The 17,734-nt window shown below is 40.3% G+C and overlaps 1 protein-coding gene and 1 long non-coding RNA gene across 2 annotated transcripts in view; both read left to right on the forward strand.

Annotated features, from left to right (window-relative positions):
• The window catches only part of LOC134205737 (uncharacterized), a 65,559-nt gene that overhangs the window by 1,851 nt on the left and 45,974 nt on the right, over positions 1-17,734 (forward strand). The gene's annotated exons all lie outside the window — the stretch shown is intronic.
• On the forward strand, positions 10,372-10,980 carry LOC134205741 (uncharacterized). The gene is made up of 3 exons (XR_009978187.1): positions 10,372-10,655; positions 10,734-10,803; positions 10,873-10,980. It is a non-coding gene; the product is annotated as an uncharacterized LOC134205741 (long non-coding RNA).

The following is a 17,734-nucleotide window of genomic DNA, read 5'->3' on the forward strand; positions in this document are numbered from 1 at the left end:
GGGAATTTAGGAGGCTTAAGTATTTATAATGCTGATGTCACATAGTTGATGTTCTTGGCGATGCTTCACATCTGTAACTTGACCAACAAACATTTTCTTGGGAGACAACAACGAGAGGAGGACATACGAAAGGGATTAACGAAATGGACAACAAGAAGTTTACATTGGTAATGGGGTACGACAGACAAGGAGATGAGCAGACTATGATTACAGTCTTACATCGGCAACTTCCAAAAATTGGAGGACTAGGGACATGTACTCGAGATCAAGGTCCGCCAACACTCCCCTAATAGGCTTTGGTTGTTTTCTTTGGACCCGGAGATGTTCAATTAATGTAGATCTGTGGCACCGATGCTCCTCGCACGCTCACAGAATCAAATCAATTAATTTCTTGAAATTAAATTAATTTCCTAGATTTGTTTAGAAATGATATTCTTGAGACTTATGAACTACTGAGGAGATTCTAAAAAGTGCTAAAAATGAGTTAAGCATTGCAGGTTCATTCTAAATCGTAATTTATTCAAGGATTTACTGGACATATGTGATTTTTTTCTAAGAACTTCTGGGGATTACGAGATTTGTAATTCAAAAAAGATTTTTTGGCCAATTTGTTTCTTGACACGAAATTTTCCAGATTCTCTCGAAATTTCAGCACGCCTCTAATGACTATTTCTGCAATTTCATCAATTTTGATTAGAGGAGATTTCTCTAAAGTTTCTGGTCGTTTTTGTGAAAATATCAGATTTTTTTGGGATATCGCTGGGAGGCTAGGAAAATTTCAAAAGTTTAAAATTTCTAAATATCTAAAAATATGAAAAAAAAAATAAAAATTTCTAAGAATCTTAAAGTCATACCCGACATATTACGTAAGTATCCACGAATTTTTGCTATCCTAAATTTCTTCGATTATTGCAATGAAAATTTTATTATTACTGTCTTCATTACCGGGACTTTCAGCCCATGGGTGTACAGGGGGAATTTTTGTTTTCCACATACAAATCTTGATGGAAAAACGTGGGAAATTTATTGCGATGTCCTACGAATATTCTCCTACAATCCCATTTCTATTTTACTGGATTTGAAAAATTGATTATTCAAAAGCAACACTTTTGATTTTCAAATGAATTTGATTTTTTTTTGATGATTTCTTTTTCCGAATTTCGATGAAGTTTTTTTTCCAATTTCCAGTAGATTTTATTTTTCAATGAATTATTGGCAGTTGCTGATTTTCTACCCGCCGCTGTCACATCCAGGCGCTATAGTATATGCCCAAAATAGCCAGCAAGAGTTAACCACCAGAAATATGTATGGCGAAAGTCATCTAACGCGGGTTTTCTCAAAATAAGAAACTTTTCATGAAAAACTATTTGGTACCGATTATGTAGGAAGGTGTCCGCTATCATGCCTACCAAATATTTTTTTGATGAAAGTGCTTAATTTTGAGAAATCGAACCTTAGATGCCTTTCGCCATACTGATTTCAGAAAGTTAACTCCTAGTGTGCCGCTGTAAGCACGCTCAAAGCAGGCGATTCATTCTTGCGAATCATAATTCAGAGTGTTTGTTAGAAATTCTATAAATTTTTTCAATACTTGGAATTCAATCCAGAAGTTTTTCTAGATTGCTTCAAGAAATTCTATTACTTCCTTCGACAGTTCTTCTAGGAATTCCCGCAGAAGTTTTCCAGGCATTCCCCCGAAAGTTCTCGCAACAATTCCTCCATAAGGTCTTCCAGGAAATTCTATGGAAGTACCTTCAGGAATTTGCTTGAAATATTCCTCCAGAAGTTTATTCAGCAATACCTCTAAGTTATTTTTATTACTTCTAAGTTATATGAGGTCCTCCAGAATTGCCTCCATGAATTTCTCCGGACCGTTGATCGTTGTTGAAAACCATTTTCACCGGGTTATTGTCCGATATTCTGGCTACGTGTCCGGCCCAGCATGTGCGGAGAAGACTACCGATCTCATGAGCGTTTTGTAGATGGTCAATTTGCTACGGCTGCACACATTATTCGAACGGAGCGTTTTGCGAAGTCCAAAATATGTACTATTTCCTGCCAGCTGCCACGATGCGTCTCCGAATTTCTCTGCTGGTATCATTATCGGAGACCAACATTGCGCCCAAGCAGGGTTTGCAGAAATCGCCCTCAATAGATAACGAACAACAATAAAAGAGAGGACTGTTCCGAATCATAACAACCCATGATAACAAATTTATCAAACCTGTATACAAGTGAGAAAAAACAGAATCGGATAGGCAGCCCCCACAGAAAAATGGTGATTATCGCTTTGTTTTCGCTCCTTTCGTGTTAGTTACTGCTCAGATGTTTAGAACAAGCTGAAATGCATCATCAGAGCTAGTGCTCCCCGCATAGAGATGTCGCAAATTAATCGATTACTTCGATTAATCGATTCATCGTTGTGATAATCGATTAATTTTGAATCGATTATTACCCAACGATTAATCGATTCAATAATCGAGATGAATCCTGAGTAATCGATTAGTTACTAATCGATTAATCAGAATTTTACGACATCATAAGGATGTCGAAAATTAATTGATTATTTCGATTAATCGATTCATCGTTGTGATAATCGATTAATTTTGAATCGATTACTATACAATGATTAATCGATTCAATAAACGACAAGAATCAAGAGTAATCGATTAGTAACTAATCGATTAATCGGGATTTTACGATATCTCTATCCCCGCATTTGGAGCTTTCTAATGGAACGTACACACGGTCAAGCAGTTTGACCAACATTGACTCCACCTCTCGTTTATTCAAACATCCACCACGTTTTACCAACAGCGGCACGAACAATCAATTTATTCGACCAACAATATCACACACGAACGACCGAAGCTCCAATTTGAGCACCAACCATCAAAAAATATATGGGGGTTTGTGCAACTTCACTACAAATGCTCAAACATGTTCGGCTAACCTTGACTCCACCCCCGACAACTCAAACCAAAATCAAACCGTTTTAATTTTTCCCAACCGAGCCGCCAACTGTCAAATGGTTGTTCGAACAACTTCACACACGTTCAAACAAAGCAGCAACCGAAGCGTTTTCTTGGGGGCGGAGACAATGTTCGTCAAACTGCTTGACTGGTGTGTACGTTGCATAAAAGAAATTTATCATGGGGTATAGCATCCCGAATCAGTTCTCTATCATGACCAGGGTGGCCAGATTATATTTTGGTAAATCGGTAGCTTGACTGTAGAAAAATCGGTAGTTATCGGTAGGCCGTGAAAAGTATCAAACCCTATGGAATTACAATAATTCAAGACAAAATTTTCAAAACGACTTATCTGCTTTTGTAAACAAACGTCGATTTGACGATTCTGATAGCACTCCCACGCAAAGCAACACCATCAGTAGGTAGCTGAAGGTTTCTGCTACCTGTGGCTACCTGTTAGCAGGAATTTCCCTTCCAATTCCAAAATACGTTATGCCCAAATCACAAATTAGTCCCAAATTAAGAAGTTGATTCTTGAGAGCCATGGTTTATGGTTCATTTTTTTAAAATTTCTTTATTATGTTATAATTCATATGTACTTTTACTATCAGAAGTAAAGTCAGTAGTGATTAAGTTCAGATTTATATAAAATTTCCCTACACTTTTCTGGTTTGAATCTGCAACTATATATTTTTTTATTATTCTTTATTTAGGTGTATCTGCAACTATAGTTTTTATAAATAAAAGAACAAAGTTCGTTTTTTGCCCAGGAAGGTTTCTTTTTATGTTTAAAATCTATTTTATTATAATTAATACCTATGTTGCTGTTCAGCAAAGTCCTACATTTGTAAAGTGGATTGATTGAAAATCAGACCAATTCACTTTATGTAAAACTTTTCTTAACACCAGTATTTGCCAAAAAAATGAATCTTCCGATTTATTTGAGGTTTGAATACGCAGAAAATAGAACTAAGCGGTATGACAGCTTCAAGTATTTGAATCTCAACTGATTACGGATGAATCCTTAATGGCCTTCTGAGAAAATGCATGTTTCTCATATTCAAAATCAATATTGCAGAACAAACTGAATGACTGCTGATTTACACTAAGTATTTATAAAGTTATTGGCGACCCACCTCAGAGCGGACCATTATTTAAATCTTGCCACATAACAAAGTTAGCTTTGTAACATTGTACTATATCGACGGAAGCATACGCCTATAAAATGCGATTTTCAATATGCATAGTTAGGTCATCACATTTGGATTTGGTTGAGAAATATCTCACTTGTTTCTACGCCGCAAAGAAAAACTTTAAATCTAATATAAATCTCCAGATTTCTAAAAAAACGTAAAGCGATTAGATTCAAATTTGGAGAAAATCTAAATTGCAATTGCAGGCAAAACTTTCTTAGCTTCCAAAAAAATTCTAATTCATGAAAGTTAGTGTAAAGTTTCGTAGAAAAATGTCCGTGACATTACTGTTAATTATTGAACAAACCTGTTGAAGATATTTTAAAGTAATAGGTGCGGATGATCCTCAACTCATTTTTATCAAAGATGCAGTAACATCGCAAGTGATACGAAAGATAATTATTGAACACTCTGATCTGGCCTTTGATCTACTTATGTGGATTGGACTAAGGATTCGATGCAAAATGTCATCATGACAGATTTAAGGACAAAATTAAGGTATGCGACTCACTGGAGATTCAACTATTCTGATAATCTGGGAATTAACTAGAATCATTTAAATCGTTTATAAGAAAGATTACTATGTTGACCGTGGTTTTGTTTGGCGGGTTGAAAATCGGTAGTTCTCGGTAGGAATTTTGAAAAATCTGTGATTTTCGATCTTTCGTCTGTGAATCGGTAGGTGAGTCGAAAATCGGTAGGACTACCGAGAAATCGGTAAGTCTGGCCACCCTATTCATGACAGCTTGCGAAAAGAGTTTCTCGCGGTATTGCTACATATCGTATATTGTAGATCCAGTTGAAAACCGAAATGAGCTCTCGCGACAATCGCATTTTCTCCCATTTCCGGATGTCGCAACTACATCGCGAGTAGTGCGCATCTATGCCACAGCCGTGCGCCATAATGCGCACCACTCGCGATGCAGTTGCGACTTTCGGAAATGGGAGAAAATGCGATTGTCGCGAGAGCTCAGTTCGGTTTTCAACTGGATCTACAATATGTGTACAGAGATGATAAGTGAGAGACTTGCTCTTTCTCTTTAGGATTCAATCCCTGCGCCCAAGTACATGAATTCTTCAACCACCTTGATCTCGTCACCATCGATACAAACTCGTGGTGGATGGCTAACCTGTTGTCCTCTCTTGAGCCTCCCCCTATCATGTACTTCGTCTTCGACATGTTGATTACTAGTCCGAACCGCTGTGCTTCCCTCTTCAGTCTGATGTAGGCTCTTCTATCTTCTCAAAGTTACGTGCCATAATATCGGCGAAACTAATGTCGTCGGCGAAACCGAATTGCTAAACGGACTTCGTGAAAATCGTAAAACTTGTGCCAATTCCTGCCCTTTCGTATTACTATTTCTAACGCGACTAACCTTGCTCACGCAGAGGGTCGTGTTTCGAATCGGCGTCCTATCAAACCGTAATCATTATCATACCTTCCACACTGGGCATCCCTTCTACACCTGGCGAAAACTTGAACTACACACTGAAGGCAATAGGGAAATACTTGGCAGTGAACGGAAACGGGACTCGGAAAGAGACGGTTATCTTAGTCGAATTTCCTCTGCGTGTGACGAGTTCTACAGTGCCTATTTGCGAAGACGAGATTTGAGGCTGAACCACATCGGGATAGATTCCGATCGTCGTGTGTACGTCAACGAAAGTCTGACATCGGAAGCGCGGAAACTGAAGGCGGCAGCACTACACCTAAAGAACAGGCAAGTTGGCATCGGTATACAGTAGACTAGGGAAGGGATCGTCTATATTAAGCCTACGGCTGGCGCACCATCTGTAGTGATTAGGGCTGAAGAAGATCTAGTCAAATTGTTGTATACATGTACGTTCACTTTCGAGGTGCTTTACTTAGTTATTTTTTTTACATTGTATAATTGAGTAGTGAAGATTGTTTTGTCAGAAATATTTGTTTCATTCTCCTCCGTAGCTATGTCCTCTAAAAATTGCTCCCCCTACTATACTTGATGCTTCCGTCACACAACCACCGTTTTATATTCTAAAAACTGAATATATCCATTATGTGGAAGATATTGATTTGAAAAATGTATTGGAGGTAACCACTTTCCCTTCGATGGGACTCAAACCCACGACCCTCAGTACTGAGGTTAACTTCGAAGCATCCGGCTTCTCTGCGGTAAGGAATGATCGAGTATATAGACACGGTGGATGCATTGCACAGTGGTCCCTTATAGGTTATAAGACCAAAAATTCGACTTTATCGAAAACCAACAAGTTTTCTCTTAACTGCTACTTTATGGAATACTAATATAGTCATTTTCATCGAATTTGAGCTAAAATGCTCTGTATAAGGCATCGAATTTGAAAAAAAAATCAGTTAAATTAATTACGCGAAAAGTTTTACATTCCTCATAAAAGTTAGGTTTTCTCTCCAAACTCTTGAAACTTCCTATGAGTAAATATTTGCGCTTCCAACAGTCACTTAAAGGCCATTACAGCTCCAACCGTCTGCGACCAAGCTAATGTTAATCAAACAACTTTATTATGTTTGTTGGACGGAAATACAATTTTCTTCTAAATTCCATTTTATTCATCCACCAAGAAAGTATGTTGTGATCAAATCCCCTCCAGATATATCCTCTGTGTGAATATTTACACTTTCATCTTTCAGCAAAGGCTATTACAGTGGCGACCGTATGCGACCAAGTTAATTGGAAAGAAATAACTTTTCTATATTTGTTAAACAGAAACAAAATTTTCTTTCAAGTTTTGTTATCTTTATTCGCCAAGAAAGCATGTTTTCTTTTAAATTCCCTTCAGGAACATTCTTTGAGAGGAAACCTACACTATCAGCTGTTTTTTTTAAGGCTATTTCAGCTGCGACGGTCTACGACCAGGCTAACAAAGAACTTTACTATGTATGTTGGACGGAAACACAATTTACTTCTAAATTTCATTACCGACATCCGCCAAGAAAGCAAATTGTATAGAAATAACTATATTTATTCAACACTAGTCGACCCGCACATGTGCGACCCGGCAGACGTTGTCCTGCATAGTAGGCGAAAATGTGCGTTGTGAACTGCCCATTACGAAAATTTCATACGAATCCTCATTTTAGTTTTTCACGATTTGCACAACCTTACTCGGAATTTTCACATGAGGAAGTATCATATAAACCCGTCGGAAACGGTATCGAACATATCTGCTGAAGAAATGAAAAAAATCAATCCAGCCGTTTTCGAGTTATGCGGATACGAACACAGACCATTTCATTTTTATATATAAGATTTTGTCCATAGAGAGTTAATTTATGTTGAAATATGTCCAGTAATTCAATGTGCACATATATATCAATATTTTAAATTACTACCTTTACAATAATTTACTACTACAATTTACTACTCATCCACTACTTCCCTTCAAAACGAATTTTAGATCTCATCCAGGTTTGTCTGTAAACGTCCTCATTGATTTAACTTTCACGTTGTTTGTTAGACTTTTAAATATTATAATGAATTCAGCTTGGTAAAGTTTGATGATGACTGAATCTACAAAAAAAAATAGACTTCTCAATCCAAAATATGCTTAAAGCACACTATTTTATTATATATGGTTAGATATTCATATCTTTGACAGCCCTCCTAAGGGAATGGATCCACTGCATTGTAGTTTACTATAGAGATTATTTGTTTTGCTACAAGGTCTTTGGTAGAGTGCTGATAGCAGAATCAACAGACAAAACTGAATGCCTAGCGTTGGAGTTTCGGATAGATGGGCAGTAGATACTACTAATGTCCGTGTACATTCCTCCAGAGAACGACTGTTAACTTTTCGTAGAAAAATTAGCCGAGTTTGTTGTTCGTTACGAAAACATTATCTTGATAGGGGATTTCTACACTGACATGCTTCACGTATGCATAGCTTGTTGACTAGCATGTCCCAGACGACGGTTCTACAACGTACTCACCGCGGATCTGAACCAATGTGCTAAGTTTCCAACCGTTTCTAGCTCTAGCTCCAGCTCATAGAGATTCTTGATTGGGCAACGGCAATCACATCTTCATCGTGTTTCAATACAGCCTTCTTCATACCACTTTGTCGCGTGAAAAGCATATCGATGCCAGCTTTCGACAGCAACAACTCGGAAACTAAGATTTGATTCATGCTTCTGCGCCAAACACCATTTTCTAGTTTCCCTCCGAGTATTGTACGCAGCACTTTTCCCTCGAAAGCCCCGAAAGCTCTCAGGTCCGCCTCTTTCAACGTCCATGCTTCATGTCCATGGCAGAATCAGAGTTTTGCATAGAGCAAATTTCGTTTCCGTCTGCATGATGCGGTTACGTAATCCGTTAAAGACCCTATTCGCAGCAGGAATACGTCTTTTCACTTCACGGGAAGCGTTATTGTCACATGTCACAAGCGTTCCAAGGTAAACAAATTCATCAACAACTTCAAACACATCCCCATCAAGCACTAACTCAGCACCAATACCACTAGGTCTTCCTCTATCTCTACCTGCCACCATGTACTTTGTCTTGGTAGAGTTGATGGTTGAGCCTATCATCGCCGTCTCCCTCTTCAGTGGGACAAAAGCCTCCATTACTGCTCTGCGATCGATTCAAATGAGGTCGATGTCGTCCGCAAATCCCAGGAGCATATGCGACCATGTGATGATAGTGCCGTTCCTCTGTAGGTCAGATCTCCTAATAGCGCCCTCGAGTGCAATGTTGAGCAATAAATTCGACATCACCCTGCTTCAATCCGTCTAAGGTCACAAACGAGGTTGGTCACACTTCGTCTGTAATCCGAATACTTGATTTCGAGCCATCCAGAGTTGCACGTATCAGTCTAATCAGTTTCGCCGGATAACCATGTTCGGACATTATCTACCACAGCTCATTTTTTTCATATGGTGGGTCTGCAATTTGTACTCCCGGAATTTATCAAGGATCATCCGCAGGCCAAACATCTGATCCGTCGTTGATCGGCCCTCACGGAAACCTGCCTGGCATTCGCCGACGAAGGACTCCTCTCAGTCCGTTAAACAGGATACGTGATAGGATTTTGTACGCCGAGTTCAGAAGGGTGATCCCTCTGTAATTGGCTAGTCTATGCCCTTTCTTATAGATTGCGAATATGAGGCCATCCAACCAGTCGGCAGGCAGTTCTTCATCCTCCCATATTTTCTGGATAATGTGGTGGATTGAATATAATATAATGTGTGGTGGAAACTTCCATGTTTGAGAAGCTCAACCAGGATCTCGTCCTTCCCAGCAGCTTTACTGTTTTTCAGCTCGTTTAGAGCCTTCTTTACCTCGTCCAGCGTTGGTGATTCCACGGATTGACCGTCGCCGACTATGTCCATCCTGCTCCTCAATACACCTTCATTTTTACCGTTCAACAAATCTTCGAAGTGCTCTTTCCACTTGGCAGCCACCATAGTCTTGTCTGTCAGCAAATTCCCCTCTCGGTCATTGGAAATGGCGGGCACTGGTGCAGTCTTATGCCGCGCGTCATTGACAGTTGCGTAAAACCTCTGCATATCGTTTCTATCCATGTTCTCCTGCGCTTCAGCTATCACACACTCTTCGTGTTGCCTTTTTTCCTACGGTGGATTCGTTTCTCTTATACCCTTGCTACACTGTACCGCTCTCTGCTGAAACGGGTACGAGCCACTAGCATTCGACTCATAGCAACATTTTTCTCGACCGTCACTCGCTGGAACTCCTCATCAAACCAACCATTTCGATGGCGTCGCTGTGCAGTGCCTAACACTTCCTGCGCTGTTGTAATCACAGCTTCGTGGACATTTTCTCACAATCTGTTGACATCGCCAGGTCCGGTGGCATCTCCTATCCGCTCGTCCAGCTTCTGGTGGTACTGTTCAGCAACTCCTTCAGCTGACAAGCGTCGGATATTGAAACGCATCGTTCTGTTATTTCATGAGTTCACGACGCTGGAAAGTTGCGCCCGAATTTTTGCAACTACAAGATAGTTTTTTTTTCTTCCTAAAGGGTGGTATGGACTTCTAAAGTACTGTGCAAATAGATAGGACAAGTAGTAGTCAAGGAATGATTCTTCTGCTGACTTTCCTTGAACAGTACGGACCTGGCAAGTAAAATGAATAATTTGGGAATAGCAGGCGTATTGCAGTGAAGAAAACACAAACCGATATCTTTGCTCGCGAAATAATGCACTGGTGCATTATTCCGCAAGTAAAGTGACGTTTTGTTTTCTGCACATTGTTTTTATTATTCGAAATCTGAGATTTCGAAATTAATTATAGATCTATTGTGTTGAGGTTGTGGAGATCTCCAATTGTACCGATACGGAAAGTAGTGCTGCGAAAGGCCATGGTCTTGGAAGCGGCTAAATAAATCAGTAGCAGATCGTTTGCATTCGCGCAGGTGGACGTTGGTCGCAGGTGGACGCTGAACTTCTCAATGCTTGGACACAACTTTTCCTCCTAGTGAACCTGAGCCTTCAAATATCTTTCATTGATTTTGATGAGGTAACTTGAACGTCTGTCGTACTTATAATGCACTTCAATATGTTTCCAGAGTGCATGAGCATCTTTGCATTTTTTCAGCACTATGAAAGCTGTTCCCAGATCGCGTGTGAAGTTGCAGCTCTGGTAGATGGAATGGCTACCTCTAAACGTTCGCAACATTTCATATTTTGATAAGTTTTACACATTCTGTTTTTATTTTGATAGTGATTCTTTTCAGGTCTTATATTTCTCCAACTGTGGTAGTCTTCAAGTATAGCGTTACGGAAGGTCATGATGGAAATAGGTGCTGTGAATGGCAGTGTTATTGGGAAAAATGAAGTTAATTGGGCCGTTCTCATTCGTCAAGCAAAGAGCGCTGAACTCTCCAGTCGTCGTGTCGGTTCAAACTTCTCCTGAACAATCTTTTTTCGAAGATTCTATGCAAATTTTGATGGTGTAGCTTTAGCAGCTGCCGTATTCAAGTTTGAGTTGCGTGATTAATAAATTATCATGATAAGTGCTTCCGCAGTGTGCAGTACATGCATCTCAGCAAATCGTCTATCAATAATGGAAGTTTTTTCCAGCCCAGTGTGTTATCGCAGTGCTGGTGAATGATAGGATTACCTTCAAACATTCGCTCCATTGCATTGATTTCTTCCAACACACTTCCTGCAGCCGTACGACGTCGAATCCGCATTCCATCAAATGTGCTCTCCACTTCATGTAGTTGAGCTATTAGCAGTTGCACGTACTGAGCTTCGAATCACTAGTCTCTAATCGTCGCTGTGTTTTCTTTTGTGATTGTCTTTATTCTCTCGTTGATTATTCGTTGATTGGCTTTTAAATGCTGGCTAGCAAGACATTACACTAACTCGCTGAATTTCCGAAGAACTATAGTTAACAGTTTCACAGTTCACAGTTTCTCCTGATATTTCTTTAACTACTCTTCGTGGTTTTTATTTCCGATTTTTTTCCAAGAAGGTTTGTACAAAATTAACCCAAAATTGCATCGGAAATCCATTTTTTTCACAGAAATTTCTTCAAGATATCTTCCCAGAATTGATTCATGCAATCTTTAAGAAACTCATTCGGATATTCCAACAAAAAATCCATCGTGCATCCTTCTGAAAGAGCAATTGTCCGGAGCAGTTTCAGAAGAAAAATTCGAGTAATTTGTCAACTAATGTTTGAATGAATTTCAGGAAGAATTCCCGGAGTAATTTCCATACAACATTCCGAGAAATCTCGAAGATATTTCCCAGAAATAAATCGCATTTCCGGGAACATTTTTTGTTGGAATAACCGGAATAAATTAATAAATTTCTTAAGGAATATCTAAGAGAATTCGAAAAGGAACTTCCAAAGAATTTCAGAACCATGCCTAGCGGATATTCTTGAAGAGTTATGTAGAAATACTTAAATGAATTTCTAGGATAATTTATGGATGAAAGTGCGTTAGATTTTGGTTGGATTTCATGATTGATTTCGCAAGAAATTTCGGTAGGTGGGGCAAAGGTGTATTGAGGAATTATTTGAGGATTTTCTGGAGGAACTACCGGAGGAATTCTATCCAAATGACTCTTGAAACTACTGTCCAAGGAACTCTTAACTAACCGAACAATTGCTGGAGGAAATTCTTGAGGAATTCCAGAAAGAACTTCTAGAGGAAAAACTGCAGGAACAGCCGGAAGAAATTCTAGAGTAATTTCCAAAGGAGTTTTTGAAAGAACTTCCAGAGATAGAGGTGATCCAGCCTAGGGCTAAAAACCTTTCAAATAAAGACAAGAAAAAATAAAAAATGAAACTTCCAGATAAATACCTAAAGGAACTTCTGAAGAAATTCCTGGAGGAACATCCGTAGGAACTCCTGGAGGACCTTCTTTAGGAATTCCTTAAGGATCTTCCTGAGGAGTTTCTGAAGGAAGACGCGTGGCTACAAAGCAAGACCATGCTGACCAGAAGGAGTAAAAAGGGTTCAAGATAGATTTGCTTAGTGCTTAATCGGATTGAACTGGCGCACATGTTTTATTTTTTCAGTAACCTTTCTTCAGTAGTTTTCCGACTGATTTGAATTCAATTTCTGGAGGGATTCTTGAAGGATCTTCTGGAGGAATTTCGGAAGAGACTACAGGAGGAATTTCTGAAGGAACTCTCTGAGGAATCCCTGAAGAAACTTCCGAAGGGATTGCTTAAGTAATTTATAAAGGAACTCATGGAGAAATTCCTGAAGGAACTACCACTAGAATTCCTAAAGTATCATCCGGAGAAATTCCAGAACGCACTCCCGGAGGAATTCCTGAAAAACTTCCAGAGGTATTCCTGAAGGAAACTTCCGGAGGAATTCCTGAATGAACCTCCGGACCCAAATAACCAAAAGTTCCATTGAAAGGAAGTTTTTCGCTCAGTCAAGCTGGTTAAGGCTACCTTACACTCCGGGAAAATTTTCCGGCGGACTTTGGTCTCCGTGCATTTTAAATGGGACCGGGATTTTGATTTTCCGTGCCCAAATCTCGAAAACATCGCATATGTAGAAATGCATGGTGAAAAAATCCACGGACCGAATTCCCAAGGTGTAAGGTAGCCTTTAAGCGAAAAATGTACTAGAAACTTTTAGTTACTTAGGAAGCAATTCCTGAAAGGAGTTCCTCCAGGAATTCCTCAACTCCAGGAATTCCTATGGAAGTTCCCCCACGAATTCCTCTAAAAGCTCCTCCAGGAACTCCTCCAGAAGTTTCTCCAGGAATTCCTCCTGGAAGTTCTTCCAGAAATTCCTCCGGAAGATCCTCCAAGAATTCCTACGGAAGTTCCTCCAGGATTTCCTCCGAAAGTTCCTTCAGGAATTCCTCGGAAAGTTCCTTCAGGAATTCCTCCAGGAATTCCTTCAGAAGCTCCTCCAGGAATTCCTCCAGAAGTTCCTCCAGGAATTCCTCCTGAAAGTTCTTCCAGAAATTCCTCCGGAAGATCCTCCAAGAATTTCCCCAGAAGTTCCTCCAAGAATTCCTCTGAAAGTTCCGTCCAGAATTCTTCGGGAAATTCCTTCAGGAATTCCTCCAGGAATTCCTCCTGAAAGTTCTTCCAGGAATTCCTCCGAAAGTTCCTTCAGGAATTCCTCCTGAAAGTTCTTCAAGAAATTCCTCCGGAAGATTCTCCAAGATTGTCTACCGGAGTTCCTCCAGGGATTCCTCCGAAAGCTCCTTCAGGAATTCCTCCGGAAGTTCCTCCAGGAATTCCTCCAGGAATTCCACAGAAAGTTGCTTCAGGAATTCCTCCAGAAGTACCTGGACTTGTTCCAAGAATGTCTTTTGGAGTAGTTAGACCAGGAATTCCTTTGAGATTTCTTACAAGAATTCTTCATGAAATTTATCCTGGAATTCTTCTGGAAGTTGTTTCAGGAGTCGCTCGGGAAGTTACTTCAAGTTGTCATGTAGAAGTGTTTTCAGGAATTCCTCCGGAAGTTCCTTCAAGAGTTATTCCATAAGTTCCTTTAGAAATTCTTACGATGTTCCATGAGGAATTTCTTTGATAGATGTATGAAAATTCTTTAAGAAGATCTCTCAAGAATTCCTCGGGAAATCCCTCCAGAAGTACCTGCAGGAATCTACCAGAAGTTCTTTCTGTAATTCTTCAAGAATTTCTGGTGAGATGCTTCAGGAATTTATCTAGAATTCGCTCCAAAAACACCTCCGGAATAACCTGCAGCAATTGCTCCAATAATTAATAGATCTCTCAAAGAAATTCCTCATGGAACATCGTAGGAATTTCTAAAGGAACTTATGAAATAATTCTTGTGGGAACTTCCGGAGGAATTCCTGAAAATACTTCCACATGGCAACTTGAAGTAACTTCCCGAGCAACTCCTGGAACAACTTCCAGAAGAACTCCAGGATAAATTTCATGAAGAATTCCTGTAAGAAATCTCAAAAGAATTCCTGGTCTAACTACTCCAAAAGACATTCTTGGAACAATTCCTGTTACTTCTGAAGGAATTCCTGAAGCAACTTTTGGTGAAATTCCTGGAGGAACTTCTGAAGGAATTCCTGGAGGAACTTCTGGAGGAATTCCAGGAGGAACTCCCGAAAGAATTCCTGGAGGAACTTCTGGAGGAATCCCTGTAGGAACTTCTGGAGGAATTCCTGGAGGAACTTCTGGAGGAATTCTTGGAGAAACTTCTGGAGGAATTCTTGGAGGAACTTCCGGAGGTATTCCTGGAGGAACTTCTGGAGGAATTCCTGGAGGAACTTCTGGAGGAACTTCTGGAGGGATTCCTGGAGAAACTTCTGGAGGAATTCCTGGAGGAACTTCTGGAGCAATTCCTAGAGGAATTTCCGGAGGAATTCCTGGAGGAACTTCCGGAGGAATTCCTGAAGGAACTTCCGGAGGAATTCCTGAAGGAACTTCCGGAGGAATTCCTGAAGGAACTTCCGGAGGAATTCCTGAAGGTACTTCCGGAGGAATTCCTTAAGGAACTTTCAGACGAATCCCTGGAGGAACTCCCATTGAAATTCTTGGAGGATCTTCCGAAGAAATTTCTGGAAGAAGTTCCAGGAGGAATTCTGGAAGGAACTTCCAGAGGAATTTTGGAAGGAACTTCCGGAGGAATTCCTTGAGGAACTTCCGTAGAAATTCTTGGAGGAACTTTCGATGGAATTCCTGGAGGAACTTCTGGGGGAATTCCTGAAGAAATTTTCAGAGGAATTCTGGAAGGGACTTCCGGAGGAATACCTGACGGATCTTCCGGAGGAATTCCTGAAGGAACTTTTGGAGGAATTCTTGGAGAACTTCTGAAGAAATTCTTGAAGGATCTTTCGAAGGAATTTGTGGAAGAACTTTCAGAAAGAATTCCTGGAAGAACTTCTGGAGAAATTCCTTAAGGAACTTCCGGAGAAATTCTTGAAGGAACTTCCAGAGGAATTCTGGAAGGAACTTCCGGAGGAATTCCTGAAAGAACTTTCGGAGCAATTATTGGAGGAGGAATTTCTGGAAGAACTTTCAGGAGGAATTCCTGGAGGAACTTCTGGAGGAATTCCTGGAGGAGCTTCTGAAGGAATTCCTGAAGGAACTTTCGGAGAAATTCCTGAAGGATTTTTCGTAGGAAATCCTGGAGGAGCTTCTGTAGGAATTCTTGGAGGAGCTTCCGGAGGAATTTCCGGAAGAACTTCCAAAAGGAATTCCTGGAGAAACTTCTGGAGGAGTTCCTGGAGGAGCTTTTAGAGGAATTCTTAAGCGAACTTTCATAGAAATTCCGTGAGTTGAGGAATTCCTGGAGGAACTCCATTCAGAAATTGTTGTTCAAGTAACTAAAAGTTTCTAGTACATTTTTCGCTTAAAGGCTACCTTACACCTCGGGAATTCGGTCCGCGGATTTTTCCCCAGGCATTTCTACATATACGATGTTTTCGGGATTTGGGCACGGAAAATCAAAATTCCGGTCCCATTTAAAATTCACGGGGACCGAAATCCGGCGGAAAATTTTTCCAAAGCTTAAGGTAGCCTTAACCAGTTTGACTGAGCGAAAAACGTCCTTTCAAAGGAACTTTTGGTTATTTGGGTCCGGAGGTTCATTCAGGAATTCCTCCGGAAGTTTCATCAGGGATTCCTCAGAGCTTCAGAAATTCCTCCTGGAGTCTCTTCCGAAATTCCTCCAGAAGTTCCTTCAAGAATCCCTCCAGAAATTGAATTCAAATCAGTCGGAAAACTACTGAAGAAAGGTTACTGAAAAATAAAACATGTGCGCCAGTTCTATCCGACAAAATACTAAGCAAATCTATCGTGAACCGTTTAGCCTCCTTCCTCTTTTTATTGGCATTACATCCCCCTCTGGGACATTGACGTCTCACAGCTTAGTGTTCACTTCAGCACTTCCACAGCTATTAACTGCCAGATTTCTAAGCCTAGTTACCATTTTTGCATTCGTATGTCATGAGGCTAACATGATGATACTTTTGTACTATAATTCTCCAAGAATTTCTGGTGAAGATGCTTCAGGAATTCATCTAGAAATCGCTCCAAAAATGTCTCCGGAATAACCTGCAGCAATTCCTCCAATAATTGATCGATTATATCCTTCAAGAATTTCACAAGCATTTTCTGGAACAGTTTTCCGAGGAGTTCCTGGAGGAATTTTCCGAGCAATTTTTGAAAAAAAATTTAGAAGAATTCCTGTGAAAATTGAACTTCCCAAGCATTTCTTGGTGCAACTTTCCGAGGAATTTTTCTTGAAACTCGTCCAGGAGATCTGTGGGAAGTTCCTCCAAAAATTCCTCGTGAAGTACCTCCAGAAGTTCCTCCGGAAGTTGCTCCACGAACCCCCGGAAGAGTCTACACAAATTCTTCTAGGAGTTCTTCGAAAAGTTTCTCCAAGAATTGCTCGGGAAGTTCCTCCTCGGAAAACTACTCCAGGAATTGCTTGGACCCTTATAGTAACATCCGGAGGAATTCCTGAAGGAACTTCTCGAAGAACTATTGGAGAAACTTCTGGAATTCCTGGAAGAGCTTCTGGTAGAATTCTTGCTGATTCTTACGGAAGTATTTCCCGTGGTACTCTAGAGAGATCTTACCGAAGAATTCCTTTACATCGCTCGAAGAATTTCCTGATGGAACTTCGGAGGAATTCCTAAAGGAAATCCTGGGAGGTATCCGGAAAGAACTTCCATAGAAACTCCTGAAAAAACTTCCAAAAGATCACTTGAAGGAACTTCCTCAGCAATCCCTGTAAGAACTGTCTGGTCTATCTACGGGAGGAACTCCTGCAGGAACTCCTAGGGAATTTCTCAGTGAACTGCCGGAAGCATTCCTAGAGGAACACCCGAACAAACTACTTTTCGGAGGAATTCCTGAAGGAGCTTTACAAGTCTTTCCTGGAACAATTCCAGAAGGAACTTCATTGAGGAATTCATGGAGAAACCCTTGGATGAACTTCTGGAGGAGTTCTCGAATGAACTTCTAGAAAAATTACTGGAGGAATTTTCGAATGAATTCCTGAAGGAACTTCTAGAGGAATTCATGAAGGAACTGCCGGGGGAATTCCTGAAGCAACTTCCTTCTTCTTCTTCTTCTTATTGGCATTACATCCCCACACTGAGACAGAGCCGCCTCGCAGC

This window comes from Armigeres subalbatus, chromosome 1 (assembly GCF_024139115.2).
Source record: "Armigeres subalbatus isolate Guangzhou_Male chromosome 1, GZ_Asu_2, whole genome shotgun sequence".
Classification (NCBI taxonomy): Eukaryota; Metazoa; Arthropoda; class Insecta; order Diptera; family Culicidae; genus Armigeres; species Armigeres subalbatus.